We start from the raw sequence: 16,379 nt of genomic DNA, 5'->3' as shown, positions 1-16,379 counted from the left end.
GGTTATTATCAAACGGAGTCGCTAGAACAGTGGTTAGAAATCTATAACTTGAATCTAAAAGCAATAGCCCCAGCAAAAAAATATGTCATTACCAAATAATGGATTTTTGGCTTAAGCAGTAACTACTTAAAAAACAGCACCCAATTTCCATTAATGACAACTGCTTACCATCCTCATTACCATTAAACCAAAAAGAATGGAAATTACTTATTCGCATCTCCGTCCTTAGACAACAATTTATTTTCGTGGCTGAGGGCAAACAAACGGGAAAAACTTGGGATCTGTACTATGTGCCACTTTTAGCATTACTAGTAATGACTTCCACATACCACAAAAATAGGATTGTGGTATAATAATTTCGTAGCTATCTTTCGATAATTACCTAAATTATAATTTAACGGATCTTTGCCGGTAACTCAAAAAATGAGTTAAAGAATTCCACTACTGATTAGATCATCTGCCGAAACGACTTTTACAGAAGCACTCTGAAAGTTCTATCTATAGAATAGATGATTAATTTGATCTTTAAAAAACATTCTTTAATTCGATCTTTTTTAAAAATCCACGTTAATTAGGTCCTTGAAAAACTATTTTTTAAAAAATCTGGTTTTTTTTGGTCCTTGAAAAAAATCTTTAAAAAAATTACGTTTATTTGGCCTTTGAAAAAAAATATTTTTTAAAAAATCCTCGTTAATTTCGTCCTTGAAAAATATCTTTAAAAAAAATTACGTTTATTTGGCCTTTAAAAAAATATATTTTTTAAAAAATCCACGCTAATTTGGTCTTTGAAAAATATGCTTTAAGAAAACCACGTTAATTTGGTCTTAAAAAAGACAAGTTAAAAAGCAGTAATTTCGGCCTGGCCGAACTCTGAATACTCTCCACCATTTGGAATGATTTTGGAAATTTAAAAAAAAAAATTAAATCCGTTAAAAATTCTGTTAAAATCTTAAAAATTCCTAATATGACCGTTATATTGGAGTCTCTACGACGTGAACCTACATAGGCTTTGTTTGTCATAAATTCAAATTATATTCAATACTCAAATTCGAAACATGAAATAAACCCTGAATAATGTAGCTAAAAGCATCAAAATACCGTATACATAGAGGTACCGTTATATCGGAGCTATACGAGGACCTGGACCTATCGGAGCAGGCTGTAGCATCCATTACGAACTTCAAATACGACATCTCAAACAATTTTGGTGAGTTTTGTACCTAAAATCGTCAAAATACCGAATATAGGGAGGTACTGATATATGGGACCTATACGAAGACCTGGATCTGCATACACAATTTTCTGTCACAGACTGTAGTTCCCATTACGAACTCTAAATATGTAATTTGAAACCACTCTGGTGAATAATGACGATAAAATCATCAAAATAGCGAATATAGGGGTGTACCGTTATATGGGGGCTATAAGAAGACGTGGACCTGCACAGACAATTTTCTGTAGTATCCATTTTTAACTTCAAATACCAAATTTGAAAAACTACGGGTGAACAATATCGCCAAAATCATCAAAATACCGAATATCGGGAGGTACTTATATATGGGGGCTATATGAAAACGTGGCCCATTACGAATTTAACCTGCCTACTGGCATAATTAACATGTGTGCAAAATTTTAGCCTTCTATCTCAATTCGTTAGCAAGATAGCATGATTACAAGAGACAGACGGACGTACAGACAGACGAACGTCGCTAGATCGACTTAGAATTTTACGCTGATTCAGAATATATATATTTTGTAGGGTCTATTATAAATATTTCGAGGAGTTACAAACGGAATGACAAAGCTAATGTAATCTTCATAGAATGGTGGAGGGTATAAAAATCTACGTTTCTACTGGTCCTTGTAAAAAATATTTTTTAAAAAATGGTCCTTGAAAAAAATATTTTTTTAAAAAATCCACGTTAACTGGTCCTTGAAAAAAATATTTTTTTTAAAAAATCCACGTTAACTGGTCCTTGAAAAAAATATTTTTTTAAAAAATCCACGTTAACTGGTCCTTGAAAAAAATATTTTTTTAAAAAATCCACGTTAACTGGTCCTTGACAAAAAATATTTTTTTAAAAAATCCACGTTAACTGGTCCTTGAAAAAAATATTTTTTTTAAAAAATCCACGTTAACTGGTCCTTGAAAAAAATATTTTTTTAAAAAATCCACGTTAACTGGTCCTTGAAAAAAATATTTTTTTAAAAAATCCACGTTAATTGGTCCTTGAAAAAAATATTTTTTTAAAAAATCCACGTTAACTGGTCCTTGTAAAAAACATTTTTTAAAAAATCCACGTTAACTGGTCCTTGAAAAAAATATTTTTTAAAAAATCCACGTTAACTGGTGCTTGTAAAAAATATTTTTAAAAAAATGGTTCTTGAAAAAAATAGTTTTTAAAAAATCCACGTTAATTGGTCTTTGAAAGATATATTCTTTAAAAATCCACGTTAATTTAGTCATTAAAAAAATATTCTATTAATCGTATTCTCTAAAAAATCGACGTTTATTTGGTCCTACTTTTTGAAAAATCCAAATTAATTTGGTCCTTGAAATTATATTCTTTAAAAAATTAATGTTAATTGGATCCTTAAAAAAATATTCTTTAATTTCTAAATCCACGTGAATTTGGTCCTTGAAAAAATATTCTGTTAAAAACCACGTTCATTTGGCCCTTGAAAAAATGTTCTTCAAAAAATCTACGTTAATTTAGATGGCATTTCTCTTGTCAAAAGATTTTTTTAAGTTCCTCTGTCTATTCTTATGTATTTTTTATATAAAACGCATCCACTGTTCTTACAAAAAAAAAAAAGTCGGAATTGCCTTATTGGCTTTCAACTCTGGTTTCATGTTTCCTTGAAACTTTTTTGGTTTACTTTTTTTCATCAAAAAATCAGGTTCCCTAGAAACTATAAGGTCTTGTGAAAAAAAAATCGCAACTTCAAAATGATGATTGGTTTTTGACATTTGTTTGGCCACAACACAATCTTCCTTCCTTTCTTGTCAAAATTGACAATCGTCTTCGATACGTTTGCGAATGATGATGATGATGATATTGGCGCTGAACTAATTTCGCCGAAATTTCAATTTTTTTTTCGTTTTCGAACAAAACAAATAAAAATTTTTCTTAGAAATGCTCAAAAAGTACACATTCTGGCCACGAACGAAATGTATGCCGCCACAAGGTATCTGGCCATTAACTGGACAGTAACAACAACAACCACAACTAACTGGCAATTTCCCATAACCAAAATGCCAGGTTTATTTGTGTAGCAGGGAGAGAGAGAGCAAATAATTCTTTCACTTCCTCCTGCCTCTCTGGCAGCATCAGTGGCGTTGTCATCTTTTTTTTTTGAGCTTTGGCATTGGCTACCTGTTGCGGTGGGGCCCGCTGCTCTTTGGGGGAATATTGGAATGTGTAAGTTGTTGTTGTTGCTGTTTGTTGTAGGAAAACATCAAAGATATTCATAAACAAACACTAAACGTAAAGTAAAATAAGATAATGGGCGAATATCATCCATCCTTTTGTCTGTCTGTCTGTCCGTTTAGTTAATTTGCCACGATTTGTGGCTATGATCCCTGTGAGTCGTCCCAACAATCCCATCTACCTAACTGATGGCCTGCCTACCTACAGCAAACGCCACTCTCTGCAGTCTCACTGATCCTGATGATGACGTTGTTGCATCGGGGGACCTGTAAAACGGCTGCTCCTCAATGTTGATGATATTCTCCTAAGAAGTTTGTCGATCGGTTGTTGTCGTTGTTGTTTGCTGCTGTTGCTGTCGCAACCATCGTTTGTATGCAACATGTTTTGCGGTAATGTTTTATTGGCTTCTGGCGAATGGATGTTGTTGTTTTAGGCCGGATGGCTGGCTGGTTGGTTGGCTGACTGACAAATCATGATATTTGAGTTATAGAGCATGGATGCTGTTTAAATTGCTGCTGGGATGGATGGATGGATGGAAGACGTTTGTGGCACTATCCCAGCAAAAATGCTCATTACCAAATAAGGGGTTATTATCCAACCAGCAAAACTTGGCAGCTGTAGAGCCGTATAACCCATTACAGAGTAATGTAAACAAACTAGCCTCTACATTACCAGTAACAAAATAACATTGTTTTACTTGACTTTATAGAAGTTAAATTATTTCATTATTTTTTAATTCTACTGGTAATGCAAAAGGTATTTTATGGTCAATATTTTTCGCCTACTGGTAATGCAGAGGGTATAGGGTTTGCCTTTACTGAAAATGGCACACACGCTTACTAAATGTTTTCCGAGTTGCCATCAAATAAAGAAAATTGGAAAATATGAAGTGTGGCGAAATAAAACACAAATTAAACTGCAGTATTCATCGATCTCGATAAAATTTGGCAAAGATATTTCTGAGCTGTATTTGATATTTTTCCGAGAATATCGTTGTTACGGAGTGCATATTACGGTTGTGGGTAACAAATATAACAAATCGGATGAATAATATATATGGAAGCTATAGCTAAATCTGAACCGATCTTTACCAAATTTGGCATACTACCTTCTAGACTGAATTCGGTCGTAAGTGCCAAATTTCATCCCATTTGGGCAAATATTATACGTTTGGTGCACAATAAAAGGTAAATCGGACGAAGTTATATGTGGGAGCTATATCCAAATCTGAACCGATCTCGATAAAATTTAGCAAATGTATTTTTGAGCTGTATTTGATATATTTCCCCAAATATTGTTGTTACAGAGTGCATATTACGGCGGCGGTGGACAAAAATAACAAATCGGATGAACGATATATATGGGAGCTATAGCTATATCTGAACCGATTTCGATCAAATTTGGCATATATATTTTCAGGTCTAATTTGGGTGTATATGCAAAATTCCATACAATTCGGGCTGATATTACACGTTTGGTGCACATTGAAAAGCAAATCGGACGAAGATATATATGGGAGTTATATCTAATTTTTTACCGATTATCTCCAATTTCAATAGGGTTCGTCCTTGGGCCAAACAAAATATCTTTGCAAAATTTCATCTGGATCGGGCAATAAATGCGACCTGTACTTTGCTTACAAAAATACATGGACAGACGGACGGACGGACGGACGGACAGACATGCATAAATCGACTCAGAATGTGATTCTATGCATATCACCAAAAGGAACTATGGGCCTATCTCGTTTCCTTCTGCCTGTAACAAACAAATGCACAAAGACATAATACCCTGACCACCTTGTGGTGTAGGGTATAAAAAGAGGACAGGATGACATTTTATAAGTATTTACTGCGGTCAAATGTTACTGAACAAACCCATTATTTGGTAATGAAATTGTTTGTGGGGGCGCTCACTCTGTGCCGCCACTACCCATTACTTGGTAAGTTCTTTTGGCTTTTTTTTTTAGCCACTAGCTAATGCAGAGGGTATTATTTTTGTACTTCTGGTATGAGGATTGACATTTGCTAGAAGTGGTACATACCGCTACCAAATTTTTGCTGGGATATTAACGTAAACCATGATGCTGATGCGGATAATGATGATGATGACGATGGCTTGTTAGCCAGAAATAAATGCCATCCTTGAAGCGCACACACGACGTCACGAAACTGACATAAATTAAAAAGGAGAACAACTTGAAACCGAAAAAGCTGAAAGACAAAAACAACAACAACATTGGTGTGTGTGTCTTCAGCAGTCATTCCATGGCAAACAATGGCAATGTTTTCTTTCAGCAGCAACAACAAAGACAGCCACAAGAAATCAGCATCACCGACTAAACAATAACACCAAAATCATCATCAGTTTAAACATGATCGTTACCATCAAAACGACTAACTTTGAGATTTTTTACAAGTTCCAAACGGCCAGCAAAAAAAAAAAAAAACAAAAATCAAGCACGTCGAGATACCCCAGGAGTATTCAGGCTTATTATACATCCATTGGGAATCCAAGAAGAAAACAGCGTTCCAAAAAAAAAACAAGAAAACAACCTCCACTTCAATCTTCTTTGGCTAATGATTGATGAGCTTGTCTTTTGATGAATGCATACCAAAAATGCTTGGCTGCTTACCTGTCCTGTCCTGGCCATTAGCCAGCCAGCTAGCCAACGCTATCGCTAACTAAAGAGCTGGTAATCGTTGGATCGTTACGATAGCTTACGGTTTTCTTGTAGTACATTAGAAGCATATAAAACAATTCGCTATTATAAATTAATTGGCCAAGAATGTCTTATTCGACAAAAAGCAACAACAACAACATCGATGGCCAATACAACTCGCCTGTCTTGTTTACGTTCTTTTTTATTTTACAATAACAATTTATTTAATTATAGGTTTATATAATAGTCAGGTTATGAGTCATTTGAGTTATTTTTTCCTTCACCCCCTCCCCACGCTAGACAAGTCTGAGCGTACCGTAGTTTTAAGTGGAAATTAACAATCTACTTATTTCAAAGAAAATAGCTCAATTATTGGAAAGCAATGCGAATATAAAAAAATTAACATGGCAACAGAAAAAGGTCAAGGTGATTTTTAGGAAAAAGTCAGATAAAGGCTAAAAAAACACTGGGGAAACATAATACAGGGTGACATGAAAAAACTGTAACCCACTTCAGGCTGCTGTCATTTCTAAGCCTATCGTCCAACAGCAGTTAAAATTATTGCAGTGACAGCTCATTATACTGTTTAGAATTGGTGAGAATTTTCCAGAAAACGGTTATTTGTGATGGAATTCAAGCGCGATAGTGTGATTTCTTTATATTGGCTATCGTTAGAGCACTCCAGCATTTAAATGTGAATAAATCTTTTGTGTCTCGTAACATCGCTCGTTAAACAATCAGCAAGAAACATCAGCAGAAATGGTTGGAAAAGTAAAGAAGCGACTTGATCGAAACCCGCGTAGCAGTGGCCGAAAAATGGCTCGTGAGCTGAACATATCGCAATACCCTATTCGGCAAATATTGAAAAATGAGCTCGAGGTAAAGCCATTGAAATTCTAAAAAGTGCAAGAACTTACACCGCAACAGAAAGGAAATAGACTCATAAGAGCTAAGGAGTTGCTTCGCTTGGTCGAAAGTGGTGAACTGCCGAATTGTGTTTTCTTCGATGAGAAAAAATTCGCTGTCCAGCAGTTTTTAAACAAACAAAATGATCGTGAACTTGCTAAAGAGATCGTGTTTACTTGCCAAAGAGGTCAGCTGAAAATGGGCACATTCGGTTGGCCACCAGCGCTCAAGCGACAGCCATGGTGATGGTGTGGGCCGCCGTAACAGCCGATGGTCGCTCTCCGCTTTTATTAATCGACCGTGGCATCAGAATAAATGCCGAATATTAACGCGCAAATATTCTGTGGGATGTATTAAAGCCTTGGGCACGCAAACGGACCTCGGACATTCCAAGAGGATGCAGCACGCGCCACCCAAGAATGGTTACAAAATGAGGTTCCTCGCTATATTTCCAGCGCACAATGTCGCACAAAATCTCGGTTTCATTGGCCGTTTAAAGGCCATAGGTGACCAATTCGAAGATATCTAAAATTATTCTAAAATTTGATGCTATTTCCGATTTGATGCTTTCATTTAATAAAATTTAAAAATTTTGGCGTTTGACTTTGTGCAGTTTTTTTTTATCTCACCCTGTACATCAAACTTACTTTCCAACTTCGATTATCATACCAAATTTCAAGTTTTTAGCTCTATCTCTTTACATAATAAATAAAGAAATGGTACTATTTTAGAAGTTTAGTACCATTTAAGAACTTTTCGAAATCTTAAAATGAGAATTTCTTTGTTACATCTATCCTGCACTCTATCAATGACTCTCATTTGAAATTTCAGAATTTTAGCTTCCGTTTGCCGGATACAAAGTATTGAATTTTCAGTACATTTTAGTACTTTTCGTATCGTTTTAGTACGAATTTCCAAAAACCCAGCCTTATCACACGCCTACGCACCAAGACTGACATACTGTCTTTCAAGATTCAGCCGTTTCGTCTGGGCATTGATTATACCTTTAATTTTTTGAACCTATTGGTGATGAAATGAGCAATTTGTTTACACTACGTGGTAATGGGTTATGTAGCCTCCAAATTTATGCTGAGGTGTAAAGTAAACCTCCTTAAATGGTACTAAACTTCTAAAATTGTACAATTTCTTTATTTATTATGTAAAGGGAAAAAGCAAACCTCCAATCAGAAAATCCTATAAATTTTACGTTTGGCCCCTAATGAATTAATTACAGCAAAAAAACATCGGAAAGTCTTTCAAGTACATATACATGTACAAGGTGGCGCAAAAGTAAACTTCCGATGTTTTTTTGGCTGTAATTATTTCATTAGGGGCCAATCGTGAAATTTATAGGATTTTCTGATTAGAGGTTTACTTTTTCCCTTTACATTAGGGGCAATCGTAAAATTTCAGCATTTTCTGATAGGAGTATTACTTATGCGCCACCTTGTATTTGCGACCATTTTCCATTCCCCATTCCTTAAATCTATATCCCAAGTACAGAGAGCCACACCTCTCTGTTCCACAAAGGAGAACTTTCTACCTTCCCTTCACCCTGATTTGAAACATTCAAATCTCGATTTCTCTTCCATAACTGTCTTGGAAAACATGACACATCAAAATTCTGCGGAAACCCTTTGAAAACGGAAGCCATTGATGGACATAGTTGACCCGTTTTACCCTTTTCTTTGGGGGGAAGGCAAAAACGATTTCCTTAATTTCCATTAAGTCAAAAAAAAAAAATAAATAACAAAAACCAACAGCAACAACAACAATGAAATATATTGACCATGAGATCATAGAGGTTAATGCAAAAAAAAAATTAAATAAAATTTAATGCCTCATCATAATTTCCCTGCCCACTTTTTGTACAAAATTCCAAGCAAATGACCTACACACACTCCAAGAACATCGCCATACATGTGTACATTACCTCCCCTCTGCACACTACAGGCCTGCTTTTAGTTCTTAACAAGAATTTAATGGCCATTACTTTAGTTCACTGCTCAGTTGAAATCAGTTAATTTCAATTTGAAAAGAAAAACTAAACAAAAAAAAAATAGAATAAATGAAAACGACGATTGTTTACTTTGCTAAGTGAACCCCACCGGCCGGGCCCGGCCCGTCGAGCAGTGGATGGCGGGGTAAAATAAGTGAGACGTCGTCGCCGTGGTCGTAGTAATACAAGTGATATGATTTCAACGACAATGGAGCCATAAAGAACAACTCTTCTTCGCTCATCGTTGTCGGCATCGTTTACTACTTGTCCAGACAACTTTAGCGCTGCTGCTTCACAATCGGAAAAAAATTATAAAAAAAAAAAACGAAAAACTTAATAGCTCACAACAACAAGTTGAAACTTACTTAAAGAACAAAACCCCCGAACAAAACCTGCAGCAACAACAACGTCAACAAAGTATCAATAAACCAGCCGACAACAACAACAACAACAATGCGCAACATTATTTAAAAAGTGTGGTCTGTCGGTCGTCGGCGCCTATATGCTTGGCGCCACTTTACGCGATGTGGATACACTCAGTGCCATAAATACTCACATTGTTTTTACTATCTGCGTTTGTGTGTGTGTGTGTTTGAATGTGAGCATTGCCGCTGTGTTTGTAAGCCCCAACGCCAGAGAGTTTGCTTTTGAATGTGTGTGTGTGTGTGTATGTACTTGCGTGTGTGCATTCGTTATAACTTGTACCTTAGCCCCAACAAGTTTAGAACGCGTTCAATGCGTCGTCGTCGCCGTCGTTACTCGATTATCACGACATGCACCAGCAGACTTGAACAAATACTCAATACACACACACACAAGTGCTCGTTCTCTCTCGTGTTTATTCAAAGCAAGTAAAAATTCGCAAACGCACATTGTATTGCTGGACAGGGATGCCGTTTTACAAGCCATCAAAAAGAAAACCTCATTACCAAATAATAAGTTTATTAAATACATTTTGAAAACAGTAACTACATACACAATCGCTTCCTAACCACTTACTTTTAACAAAAAAATGTCATAAGATGTAATTAATTAATAACAAACTGCCATCAAGAGCCTATAAATTAGCTCGCAAAGGAAGTTGTTCTAATATTAGAATATTCTCTGATGTGTTTAGATTCTCAGAGAAAAAACCTCTCCCTTACAGAAAATTTTATATATAGGTCCTGTATTCATCGTACATCGGAATATCCCGATATTCTGCATTTCGAACTCTTTCAAATAACCAAAGAACTTTAAATATTGTGTGCCTAATATGAAATGAGTGTGCTGGAAATCCGAGAATGATGAGCAGAATTACTTTGCATGCTTATGTGCAATTTTACATGAATGGCATGGCATACATAAGAATTTTATTTGGCTACCAGTCTGGGAATATATTGTTTACGTCACATATATTTGAAGGTAAATGAAACTTAAAAACATCCGTACGTACATTTACGTCTCTATGTTAGAGAAACTTTATCAGTCATTTAAAAATAATGGACCTTTAAAATTAACCAGAAAAAAAATCAGGACCGGCTGGAGAAAGATGCAGAGAGTATGAGAGGGAGGCACAATGTATTGTCACAGGAAAAAAAGAAAGATCACAAAGGGCAACGTAATGAAAGAGAAAATCTTAAAGGAATTGTTTAGAAATTTTCTAGCGTCAATTATTTTTTTAATTTCTTAAATAATATTCTAACAAAAAAAAAAAAAAAACAAGAAAAAAAGGGTGTAAGTTCGGCCGGGCCGAATATTTAATACCCTCCACCATTTGGAGCGAATTTGGCAATTTCCAAGATAGTAAAATCCGTTAACAATTCTATTAAAATTTTAAAAATACCTTTATTTTAGGGTATATACGACGACTTGGACCTCTATAGGCAACCTTTGTCATAACCCATTACGAATATTAAAAAAAATCGGTGAATAATGCAGCAAAAATCATTAAAATTATATAGGGGCAATACCAAAACATGGACCTGCACAGACAATTTTCTGTCATAGACTGTAGTATCCATTACGAACTTCAAATACCAAATTTGAAACAATTCCGGAGAATAATGTCGCTAAAATTATCACAATACCGAATATCGGGAAGTACCGTTTTATGGCCCATTACGAACTTAAAATATGAAATTTGAAATTATTCCGGTAGATAATGTCGCTAAAATCATGAAAATACCGCATATCGGGAGGTAGCCTTATATGGGGGCTATATGAAGGCGTGGACCTGCACAGACAATTTTCTGTCTTAGTCTGTAGTATGCATTACGAACTTCAAATACTAAATTTGAAACAATTCCGGTGAATAATGTCGCTAAAATCATGAAAGTACCGAATATCGGGAGGTACCATTATGTGGGGGCTATATTGTGATTATTATACCAAAACGCAAGAACTTACACCGCAACTGAAAGAAAATAGACTCAAAAGAGCTAGATCTGCTTCGCTTGTGGTGAACTGCCGAATTTGGTTTTCTCCGATGAGAAAACATTCGTTGTCCAGCTGTTTATAAACAAACAAAACGATCGTGTTTATTGCCAAAGAGGTCTGCTGAAAATGTGTACATTCGGTTGGCCACCAAAACTCAAGCGCCGGCCATGGTGATGGTGTGGGCGCCATAACAGCCGATTGTCGCTCTAAGCTCATATTAATCGATCGTGGCATCAGAATAAATGTCGAATATTATCACGAAAATATTTTGGAGGATGTATTAAAGCCTTAGGCACGCAAACATTTTGGCCGCAGATCTTGCACATTCCAGCAGGACTCAGCACCATCGCACTCAGCACACGCCACCCAAGAATGGTTACAAAATGAGGTTCCTCGCTTCATTTCCAGCGCACAATGACCACTAAATTCTCCGGATACTAATCCGTTGGACTGTTGTGTCTGGAGTATTTTGGAAAGCAAGGTTGGCACTAAAAAATACCAAAGTGTCGATCACCTTAAGCAAGCGCTTCGCCGGGAATGGGCCAAAATACCGCAGAGCAACATTCGGGTAGCGTGTGACGGTTTCATTGGCCACTTAAAGGCCATAATTCGTGCCAAAGGTGACCAATTTGAACAAATCTAAACTTATTCTGAAATTTGATGCTATTTCCGACAATTTTTGCTTTCATTCAATAAAAAACTTAATGAAATGACGTTTGACTTTGTTGCAATTTTTGATCTGACCCTGTAGAAGGAAAGATTTTGGTGCAAAATTACTTAATTATTTTTCGAATATCCTCTTCGTTAAAGGAAAAACTTGAATATAAAGAAGGTGTTATCGAACGAGACGAGCTCGTTTCAATTGACCGACGACAATATTGAAGCATTTGTTCTTGAGACACCCGCCGAAATGTTGGAAAGAGTATGCCGATATTGAACTAAACGGTTAAATTACGTTATAAAATTGTTGATTGATTAATTCTGAAGTTTTTCTTAAGTTTGGCTTAATTTCATGTTTTTTTAACGAAACTGACAGATTTGCAAAATTTGCTGCTCGCTACTAATATCTCCAATATCTGCTTAGTATGACAACTTTGGTGGAAAGCAAGTGAATGAGAATCACATTCACCTCTTGCCTTTCCCAAAATACATCATAACAAAATATTGCAAAGCTACCACCACATTTTCAAATATGAATTCACAGAGCTCTTTAAAAAATTTGTTATAAAACAAATTGCCACTATTCTGGTGTACTTCATATATTATTCGATACAAATTTCAGCAAGGTCTAGCACTTAAAAGTCCCAATCTGTATGGGTCAAAAAAAAAAAACAACTATGATATTAGAGTTCTTCAAAGTTGTGGTTTCAAAAATTTTGTATTTTTGTATTTTATCCACATGCGATCTCATTTTCATCAACTACCTTCTTTTTTTTAAAAAAAAGACCCTTTAAATATCCATTACTATGACCATTCTCATGATTCATTCTTTAACATATCAACCCAAAATATTAATATTTATTTGAAAACTATACAAAGTCTCGTCTCTACACAAAGGTGTGTGTGCAAACAAAAATACATATTTGCAATGAGTTGTTGTTTATTTTCATTTATATATTTTGTTGTTGTTGTTCCTCATTTCTGTCGGTTTCGAAAATGCATTAAGCAAACGCCAACAGCAAATTTTAGCACCAAAAGGCTAACTATTTCAAATACTTGAAATGCGTCTATTTTTTTTTTCTTGGTTGAAATTTTTGGCGACGCTATGCCATTAAAAAACCCCAATATCCACACACACACACACACTCACTCACTCAGCCATCGCCTCACAAACACGAATTAGATAAACAACATTAGTGTTGTTGCTGTTGTTTTTGAATTGCGAACACCGCCGCTGCCAAGCGCATCAAACCACGCGAACTTAATGGCATACGCGTATATTTTCCTGGCGCCACTTGCTAAATTTACGCAAATCGCTTGTAAAGAATTTAGACGCCTGCCTGTTGTTGTCATTGGGTTGCTTGCCTCATTCGTTTGTGTGGCTCGTTCGTTCGCTCGCTCTCTCATTTTCAGTTTGTTTTTCAAACCAACACTGCACTTGGTCAGCATGAGTACGAAGTAGGAAGACTTAATGAACGATGGATACTGAGTTTTTGGGAATTTCAGATTTCAAATGGGAAATGCAATCAATCTACTTTTAGGAGATTGTAAAAGCATGCCTATCTATCTTTATTTTTTGTTGATGAAACATTGTTGTTTTAATTGGGGTTTGTTGTTGTTTCTTTTTTTTGCATTTATTGATAATTATTAATTTAATAATGGCATTTCGAATTCAATATTTTGATGATTGATTTTGGTTGCGTGATCTTTGTCACATATCAGAAAATATTGGTATTCTCTCTCTTTCCCACTATCAGAGAGAGAGGAGAGAGAGTACCAGTTCAATTGAAATGCGTAAACGCAGTCAATTCAGAGAAAAATGATTTTCAAGAGAGTGAGTCATGAATTCTTGTTGATGAGTAGAGAGAAGAAGAACCCTGGTTAAAAACATTCCGTTGATGGATATGTTAAAGGTCTTTAATCGATATCAGATGAACATTAACACTATTTTCAGTGGACATTTTAGGGATTTTTCATTTACAGTTTTGTGTCGATAGGAGTCATGGTAAAGGTCTTCCATTGGTATTGTTTTTTTTTTTTTGAATCGATAGAAGACCTGTTAAATGATTTTCTTTATAGGAGGCCTATTAAAAGTCTTCATTATATAGGAGATAAAGGGTGAGATGAAAAAACTGCAACCAATTTCAGACTGCAGGCATTTCTAAGCCACTCGTCCGACAGCTGTTAAAACTATTCCAGTGACAGCTCATTATATTGTTTACAAGCGTACAAAAGCATTTTGGTGAGAATTTTCCAGAAAAAAAAAGTTATTTGTGATGAAATTCAAGCGTGATAGTGAGATTTCTTTATATTTGGCTGGAAAACCACAAGTGTCTATCGTTAGAGCACTCCAGCATTTGAATGTGAATACACTTTTCGGGTCTCGTACCATCGCTCGTTAGCGATACTGGTAGCGTAGACCGACGTCAAGGATGTGGACGGAAGAAAACAACAACATTAGCAGAAATGGTTCGAAAAATAAAGAAGCAACTTGATCGAAACCCGAAAAATGGCTCGTGAGCTGAACATATCACAATATTCCATTCGGCAAAAAATGAAAAAATGAGCTCGGGGTAAAGCCATTGAAATTCCAAAAAGTGCAAGAACTTACACCACAACGGAAAGAAAATAGACTCAAAAGAGCTAAAGAGTTTCTTCGCTTGGCCGAAAGTGGTGAACTGCCGAATTTGGTTTTCTCCGATGAGAAAACATTCGTTGTCCGGCAGTTTGTAAATATAGTAAACAAACAAAATGATCGTGTTCATTTGCCAAAGAGGTCAGCTGAAAATGTACACCTTCGGTTGGCCACTAGAACTCAGGCGCAGGTCATGGTGATGGTGTGGGCCGCTATAACAGCCGATGGTCGCTCTCCGCTCGTATTAATCGACCGTGGCATCAGAATAAATGCCGAATATTATCGCGAAAATATTCTGGAGGGTGTATTAAAGCTTTAGGCACGCAAACATTTTGGCCACAGACCTTGGACATTTCAACAGGACTCAGCACCATCGCACCCAACAATGGTTACAAAATGAGGTTCCTCGCTTCATTTCCAGTGCACAATGGCCACCAAAATCCTCGGATACCAATCCGTTGGACTATTGTGTCTGGAGTATTTTGGAATGCAAGGTTGGCACTAAAAAATACCAAAGGGTCGATCGCCTCAAGCAAGCGCTTCACCGGGAATGGGCCAAAATACTGCAGAGCAACATTCGGGCAGCTTGTGACGGTTTCATTGCCAGTTTGAAGGCCATAATTCCTGTCAAAGGTTACCAATTCGAAAAAATCTAAACCTATTCTAAAATTTTATGCTATTTCCGATATTTTTTGCTTTCATTCAAAAAAATTGAGAAAAAAATGTAAAAATTATAGTGCTTGACTTTGTTGCAATTTTTTTTTATCTCACCGTGTATCAAAGGTATTTTATCTAAAGGAAACCTGTTAAAAATCTCCTATCTGAACGAGACCTTTTTTTATCGATAAGAAGCTTGTTAACGGCCTTTAATCTATGGCAGACCGGCGTCTTCTCTCGATAGGAGTTTTTTGAAAGGTCGTCTCTCTACATGAAACCTATTATCTCTAAGTGCATTGAAGAACTGGAAGAGTATGTGTTTCAAAAGAAGTTATTTTTCAATCTCTCGCTAGTATTCCTGTTGAGATTGGCTGTCAAAAATACACATACTTACAAATAAAACAACGGTACACAAATAAAACCTACAGAAGTACTCGACAAGAGTAGAATCTTCTCGATTTCGATCGAATTTTATTTCTTATTCTCGAATACGAACAATGTATACTCGCTCTTATTAGAGTAGTATAGTAAAATGGAGCATATTCCTTTTTTATATATCTACCTTTAGGAGAACTCTCGCTCAAAATTGAGTAGATGGGAGTAAAATTCACTCGAAAGCAAGTGGATTCTACTCTTGCATTTTGCAGTTCTGGTTAAAGCTCAAATAACTGTCAAAGGTCTCCTACCTTTACAATACCTAGTAAAGACCTTTCATATGGAAAATACGCGATCTTTACATATGGTAGACTGGTTAATAGGTCGTCTACCTAATAAAGAGTTCAATAAGTTTAAAGTACCTCTTCTACCCGAGAAAGTTCTGATAAATGTCTCATATCCACGGAAGAAAATTTCCACCAACTACAAGTAAAAAACCTCGACCATGAGTTAAATATAATGAATGATGCATACTTTTAGGCGTTGCATTAATTCATTTATCTAACGTCTATACATATTTGTTCAGTTAAGTAGTTAAATTTATAAATAAAGTTTTCCAAAAACTTTATAGGTTTG

General features: G+C 35.9%; 1 protein-coding gene across 1 annotated transcript in view; it reads right to left on the bottom strand.

Annotated features, from left to right (window-relative positions):
* The window catches only part of LOC101898538 (mothers against decapentaplegic homolog 6), a 99,826-nt gene that overhangs the window by 56,409 nt on the left and 27,038 nt on the right, over window positions 1–16,379 (bottom strand). The gene's annotated exons all lie outside the window — the stretch shown is intronic.

The sequence above is a fragment of the Musca domestica genome, unplaced genomic scaffold (genome assembly GCF_030504385.1).
Source record: "Musca domestica strain aabys unplaced genomic scaffold, Musca_domestica.polishedcontigs.V.1.1 1, whole genome shotgun sequence".
Taxonomy (NCBI): Eukaryota; Metazoa; Arthropoda; class Insecta; order Diptera; family Muscidae; genus Musca; species Musca domestica.
This window is presented reverse-complemented; position numbering and strand designations above follow the sequence as displayed.